The following is an 8,423-nucleotide window of genomic DNA, read 5'->3' as shown; positions in this document are numbered from 1 at the left end:
TCTTGCTAGAACTCTCGGTTTTGGATCATGATCTTGAAAGAGTTGAAGATTGTTGGAGTGTTTGATGAGAAAAAAAGAAAATGAAGTGGGTTTGTGGGGGTGGTGTCCGATCGGCCTCTTGGAGGGGTGGGGTGGGACCCACCTCTTCATTTCTAGCCGCAAGTTTGGATTCTCGAAATCCAGATAATGTTTTGGATAATCTGGTTCAGTTCGTTTTTCGGTTAAATGTTTAATTCGGCTTAAAACGAGGCTAAAACGGTCGTTTTTCGGCTTAAAAATGAAATTTATATAAAACCGATTTATAAACTTTAAAAACTTAAATCATGACATTTATTAACTTAAAACATCATATCATTAATTATCGCGCATCTTTTTCGGCTTGATCGATCATCTCTTACTCGGTTTGGTATTAAAGGTTTCGTTTAACACACCGACGTACTATTAAAATCGAAATCCTTTTTCTGTGCTTTAATCCACTTATCCCGAAGCTTTAATACTTCGTAACATCACTAAATATCATATATCTCGTCTATAATTGAACCCTCGATTCGTTCGGGTTTTAATAACTATCGATCGATTAATCGCATATTGAATACAATGAATTATATATTCACGTACAATCAGTACAGTGAACCATGTATTCTCGTATAATTACCATGGTAACTCATGTACCCGACATAAAATATGACGTAACTATCGTCTACCGGTTAGGGTATCCCTGGTTTCGTCGGAATCGTTACATTCTCCCCCCGTTAAGAAATTTCGTCCTCGAAATTTTACACGCCCACTATCCCCTTTCGAGAGAAAGGTGGGGGGTTTTTCCTTCAGAATTCACCCTCGCGTTACCAGGTATAATCTGGTCCTCGCTGTGAATTCCACTTAATCTTAATCAATAAAGCTTGGTATGTCTAAACTGTTTAGTTTTCTCGTCTACTATCTCTACGGAATTAGTTATGATATCAAGCATGTCTTCTATGAGTACCTCTATTACTAGTACTTTCGTTGCCTCATCCTTTAGGCACTTTTCAATCCGTATACATGGCAAAACATTATGTATAGTACTTAGCCCCTGGAGTACTTTAACCGATAAACTACATGACCAATCTTGGAGATAGTCTCATGAGGTCCTGTATATTAAGGAGCTATTTTCGGTTTTGCCAAACCTCATATCACCTCTCTAAGGTGATGCCTTAAAAATACCTTGTCACCTCTTTCCGGCGACAATGGTTTCCTTTGAATGTTGGCATAAATCCTTTGCCAATCTCGCGCTGCTTTCTACTTATCTTAAATATTATAAATCCGATTGGTTGATTTTCGAATCAATTCAAATCTTATGGCTTGATTGACTCCCATTTTCAATTTAACAAATTGGTGATAAATACTTCACCCATAGAGAGCTTCAACCTCTCGATGCTTCCTTCCCCGCCTTCCAATATTGGGAGTAGGATGACTATTTCGATCTGAGATAATTGAAAATGGTACTCCACGACGAGATACCATTTCACCAACATGAATTTGGGCGAGAATTCATTGTGGTAATCGACATGGATTGGGATGAAATGCGAGGATTGGTTAATCGATCCGTGATTACCCAATTTACCTCATGCCTTTGATATATCTTGGGGATTTGCGTCCCGAAACCCATTGTAATTTATTCCCACTATCATTGGCGAATTTTCTGTCGTTGTGGCATTCCCAAGGGTTTTCGGTATGCAGCCTTATCTCTTGCATAACTTAAATTTTCACCAACATACGTAACCATATCTTTCTCCACACTCGGTCATTAACAAAATCCTTTCAGATGTTCGTATCATCAATAGACTAATCCAATCCCGGATGTATGGAATATTTCGATCTATGCGCTTCGTCCATGATTAATTCACGAAGGTCATGGAGGGTCGGGATCCAAACCCGATTTTTAAAGTAGAGAATTTCATCCACGCGCTGTTCGACATTCTTCTCATTGCCGTAAAGCTCCTCCCTTTCCAATTGTTCCTCTCTCAACGCCTCACGTTAAGCGACTCGAATTAGGTCCGAAAGGTTCGACTGAACTATCATCCTCAGCGCTCGCACTCGCAATGAATTAACCCGACCTTTCCTACTCAAGGCATCGGCTACGACGCTAGCCTTGCCGGGGTGATAACGGATGTCACAGTCATAATCGCTTAACAACTTGACCCATCTTCGTTGCCTCATATTCAGTTCTTTCCGATCGAATATGTGCTGCAAACTTTTATGATTAGTGAAGATGATGCACTTCGTACCGTGGAGATAATGTCTCCAGATTTTAAGTGCGAAGATAACCGCTCCCAGTTCTAAGTCATGAGTAGTGTAATTTTTCTTGTGTACTTTTAACTGTCGGGAAGCATGGACTATAACCATATTATTCTGCATTAACACGCATCCTAACCCTCTACGCGATGCGTCACAATACGCAACAAAACCATCGTCTCCATCGGGGAGACTTAAAATTGGCGCTCGGCACAATTTTAATGGTTTCTACCTTATTTGGGCCTATGTGAAATCCTTGTTGCTTTACAACATGACCAAGGGATTATGCCTTCTTTATTCAAAATCACATTTCGAAAACTTAGCGTACAACTCTTCTTTCTTTAACACTTCCACAATTTTCCTTACCCGTCGTTCGTGCTCTTCTTTACGTTGCGAATATATCAAAATATCATCAATGGATGCTATGACAATTTGTCAAAATAAAGTTTACAGACTCGGTTCATGAGTTCCATGAACACTGCCTGCGCATTTGTTAGCTCGAACGGCATGAATAAGAATTCATAATGGCCGTAGCGAGTCCGAAACGCTGTTGTAGCAACGTCCTCCTCTTGGATTTTTCATTTGGTGATAACTATATCTAAGATCAATTTTCTAAAAATAAATCGCCCCTTGCAGTTGGTTAAATAGATCATTTACTTCGAAGAAGTGAATGCCTATTCTTGATCGTCATTTTATTCAATTCTCCCTAATCAATACATATCCTAACACTTCCGTCCTTCATTTCCCAATTAAAACTGGTGCACCCCATGGTGACTAACTAGGTCGTATAGAACCTTATCCAACAATTCTTGTAACTGATTGGATAATTCTTGCATCTCGGACGGTGCAAGTCGGTAGGGTGCTTTAGCAACAGGGCCAGCTTGAGGCATTAAATCGATTCTGAATTCGACCTGTCGGGTTGGCGGTAACCCAGGAAGTTCTTCTGGGAAAACTTCTGGATATTTACGTATCACCGAAACATCTTCTATATGTTTTCTTTTAAATACTTTGGCAATCGCGTTTGTTAAATACACCACGTTTTCTTGTCGTAAATATTATAGCATCTCAAGATGAGACTAGAGTGGTAACATAATACCGTACACTTTTCTCTGTATCTAATCGCTGCATCGTCCGAAGGAGAGCTTCTAATCATCTTCTTTTCATATTTGATTTTAGCTTCATGTTGAGTTAGCCAATCCATGTTAACTATTACGTCAAAACTTCTTAACTTTACTAGTCGAAGGTCAATAAGGAAAGGATTAATCGTTCCGAATAATAGGGCAATTCCGAACAATTTAGTTAACCGTTAGGGATTCACCGTTAGCGATTCTACAGTATAGGGTTCTATAGTTTCACTAATCGGTATCTTTCCAAATGATAGGAGGTTAACAGGAACTAACTTCTATCGACGACCGTAAAAATATCGCTGAAGCCCATTGATTTAAAACTACAACGTACTTAATACCACCTTTGGTTCATGACGTGCTTTATTCGAATTACTCACAAAGGCACAGCTCCTTGCTTGATCAGAGGTTGATGCTTGTCATGAGGTTCGTCTTCCAACGACACCTTGGTTCAACTTTGGGCAATTTCTCTTGAAACGTTCTGTACTGCCACATTCATAGCAAGTACAACTGTTTGGCATAATTTGATTTCTTTGGATGGATTATTATTGAAGTTGTTGGGTTCGGAGTGGTTGTACACGAATGGGTTGGGGTTGCCGGTTCACATGGCTTCAATCGGTTCTACCATTGGGGCATTACTTCCATCTTTACCACACCTGTGGCCTACTATCACTCGACATTCTTTTTCCTGCCGATAACCATATTTTCCACATTTAGGGAAGGACCCTTTATGCGGTTCATGTTTTCACACCAGAACTAGTCTTAGTATAATTCTGGGTTGTAGGACATACCTACTTATTCAAAAGCCTATCTTGCACTATACCGTTATCATTTCTCTTCTTTAACACTCGACGTTTCACCTAACGTCCTTCCAGTCCGCTTCTCATAGAGTCAAATATATCAATGCTGGCTTGTGACACAACCCTTCCAAAGATTGTATATCTTACAGGATTGACTATACTCCTTATCGATGGAGTTAGTCCCCAATATAGTGCTCACTTCGCTTAGTTTCAGGAGTAATTAGCCATGTTACCAGACATGAAAATTCCTTCAAACGGTTAGCGTGTTCTAAGTGATCAGCACACAACATTTCTATCTTTCATAGCTCAGTTTCCAATCTCTGAGTTTAATTACTCGAAATAAAGTGCTCTAGCACAAGAATTTTTAAATCCTGACCATATCATCTGAGCAATAATTTTCTAACTATAATTTTGTACCATCGTGTTCCATCACGATACAACATAATCTACCAACATATCTGTAGCATAATTCACTACACAATGTTCTATCCTCTTACCAATATCCTTAACCATTTCGATCTTTTCTATCCCCTCGCTAATCTATTCCACTCTTTACCATTAGTAAACTATTAATAATTTCCTTAACACAACCAACAAACATATCCTTCATACCGGATCTAATTCATTACGACTACTATTCATGTTTAGTTTATAACTAATACTTGTAGTCATAATAGTATCCGGTGGGACATTATCATTCTTAGTAATACCACTAAGAATTGAAATATTCCTATTCATGTGATTGCTCGATCTATAATTCTGCGATCACATTCGCATCAACACTAGCAGTGATCTGTGATACGACATTCGGTATCATCATCTGCTATCTTTGAGCAATCAAATGAATCATATCAATCTCCATCATTGGAGTTACTCTTTTTATGTCATTCTGCCGTACTCATCCCGTACGCAGTAATCAATACTAATCTCACCGTATAGCTCGTCACCAGCTCAATCATAACAGCAGGTACACATACACACCAAATATTATCATACATATTACACATACCAGTATCTAGTATATATGTCCCATAAATATAATAACATATGGACTTAACCTGACGTCGGTTAACGTTTAAATATGTTTTATAACCCTTGTCACCAACTGACATATAGATCTTTCTCAACAAAGATTAATGTTTAATATACTTGATTTCAATATCCTTCTGCATGTCAGCATAACCGATACATGCTCACCGTGAGCACCAAACGATTACGTACCACGGAGTTATAATATCCGTGTCTATTCGTATATCCGGCATACACGGTATACCACCTACGAATGAATAACCAACTATGCTATAATGATTCCAACACCTCTTTGTGTATGGGTAATCATTCTATTCGAGTATACATGGGTATAGGCATCTAACGGATGTAAGGATAGCATAGGGAGTTGCAAGGTTCAAGGTAATTGTGCAACATGGGTTGCCTTCAAATATTATCAATTACTATTATGGGAAACTCTATCGTTTGCTCAGTCAATGTCCTCCGGCGTTCTAGGTTTGCTAAAATCGGCAATTCTCGATCTGGAAGTGGTATGACTCATATGTTTGAGAGTGAAAAATACATATATATATTTCTTTGTATTATTTTTATCTGCCCATTTATTATCAAATTCATTATTATTATTATTTTATTTTATTTATTTATTTATTTATCTTAATGGAATGAGAATGGGTTCAGGTACAGGTCCATCCGTAAGTGAGGGTCGGCGGTTCGGGTGAACATATGGGGTTATTAGGATATACGGTACCGGTGTTGGTAGGGTAGTGGATTTATCAATTTCAGTTGGGAGTGACGGTTACTAGATATTTCTGGTTAATGTCAAACGAAAGATTTAACTTGGTACTATCATAACTATGGCCCGATAAGTCAGGCTTATCATCAACTGATGCTCTAGGAATTTCAGCATCCTCGGTACCATTATTATTTCATCCCCCGGTTCCTTATCCGGGTCTTATTTCTCAATACTTGTACCCACAAGATACGTACAAATATATATACACATTAGCACGTATAAATAATATTATATACTTTACACATATGTTGCCATTTTTACCTATTAATGTACCCCGTGACTTCCCCTGAATTCCCTCGTGCGGACAAGTCTGTTATTATGTTCTGGACCATAATTACTCACTTGTCCGTCCAAGTTCATCCAGCTCTCGTCACTATAAATTATTAGTTGATATTCAGATCCTATAATACTTGAGCTACTGGTTATATTTTAGGTATCTTTTAAAGACATCCTAATTCTTTTATAACCAATGGCTCTGATACCAAGTTCTGTAACACCCCGTAACCGCAGCGGAAACGTAAACGGGATGCAACAGACACCTCTGATATCAACCACATTGTTTATAAAGAAAACTGAATACATTAATATACCTCAAATTACATTATCTTGTATTTCATTACCGTCTAGGTGATACACACATCATACAATACGATACATAATTCTATTTATTATAATGTATCCTAACATTCCGCACGCAAATCTTACACACATCAAGCACTTAGCACGTAAGCAATCACTTCATCTTAGTTGTACCTGAAAAGCATGTGAGAAAACGGGTCAACTACGAATAGTTGGTGAGTTTCACAATTTGAGTAAACCATAATAAATCCATATCAAAATATAATATTATCTGGGGACACTGTTAACCCAGTACCGTACTCATTCAGGGGGCAATGTTAACCCAGAAACACGATGTAATTATGCTGAGCCCAAAAGCGAAACCTCTGTCTGGGGACATTGTTAACCCAGTACAGTACTCATTCCGGGGACAATGTTAACCCAGAAACACTTCTAGGGACATCTGGGGACACTGTTAACCCAGTACTGTACCCATTCCGTACGATTCCCGTATAATCAAATATTTATAAATACACGCAAATCCATGCGTTCAGTATGTACTTAAACATTTTATTAGTAACATACTTCCGCCCCGAGAAAATATTTGAAAACAATTCAGAAAAAGGGGCTCGTGAAACTCACCTTAGCACATGCAAGCAGGTAACAACAATCATTATCAGTTAACACGTCCAATCTGTATTATGATCCCTACGATCGTTACTATACACTCATTATTAATATAACTTTAACCGCGTTAACCGGTACATCTGGGGACACTGTTAACCCAGTACTGTACCCGTTCCGGGGGCAATGTTAACCCAGAACACTTCACCGGACTCAGATTGTGATTTCGTTTAGAGTTCAATGGTCAAAATCATTATTAATCGTTTCTCTCGTTTTGCGTGCCTAGCACGGTTATCCGTTTTTACGTTTCAAAAATGAGTTTGGTCACACACGACCCGAAAATAGTTGTTGACTGATAATTTAATTAGAGTTGTGAAACTTGAGCTCGGTTTAGACGCCCCGATTGGCCGCGGGACCCGTTTCCGTCTTTAGTGCACCGGAAACTGTTAAATCGGACAAAAATTACTCAAATCATCCAAATTATTTTCGGATGATTTATTTTTACTTGTTTAACTCATTTATATGAAAATAGTTCATTTTTAAGGTTTTAATACACCAGGCAGCTCGCTTAATAGTTCATTTTTAGGGTTTTCTGATAATCGTGGCCATATTCCACTTACGATCCCTTAGTTCAAGATCATCTGTATCTATTAGATTATAGTCCTCATCAGATTGATCACTTGTAACAAGCTAGCTACCCACCAACTGTTCATAAAAAGTAAAAAAAGCACACTAAAAGGCTAATTGTTGATTTGCCTCCTTCATGTTAACCTTTGGTGGGTGTGAACTTTGAGGAATAGGATTATATGAAGAACTAGGTCCAGACTCCACAAAAAATACATTAGGAAAAGTCTCGGCACTTTGAGGAATCTCTTAACATGTTTGAGAATAAAATGCCGTGATTCGTACAGACACACTGCTTTGAGGGGGTGCTCCCCCATAATGAGTTGGATCTTAATTATCTTTGGAAGAATTCTGACACTTCAGATCATACTATATTTCTTCAAACTTTTGAAAGAACTCCATTGATGTAAGGTCTTCATTTTTAAAGAAACCATTTTCTATAAGTACCAGCAACAAGGTCGAATAAGAATTAGGTATAACATTCTTCATAGTATCAGTCTGGTCAATCTCGCTTGGAGGCATATTGAAATTACTCATCTTAGCAATTAGATGACAACAGCTTGTGAGTAACTCGGTCACTGTTTCACCCTTTAGCAGACAAAAGTTTCTAAATTGAAACTT

The sequence above is a fragment of the Bidens hawaiensis genome, unplaced genomic scaffold, assembly GCF_021521415.1.
Source record: "Bidens hawaiensis isolate Kalapana, Puna unplaced genomic scaffold, B.hawaiensis_p1.1 tig00000416_1, whole genome shotgun sequence".
Classification (NCBI taxonomy): Eukaryota; Viridiplantae; Streptophyta; class Magnoliopsida; order Asterales; family Asteraceae; genus Bidens; species Bidens hawaiensis.
Note: the sequence above shows the minus strand (reverse complement) of the source record.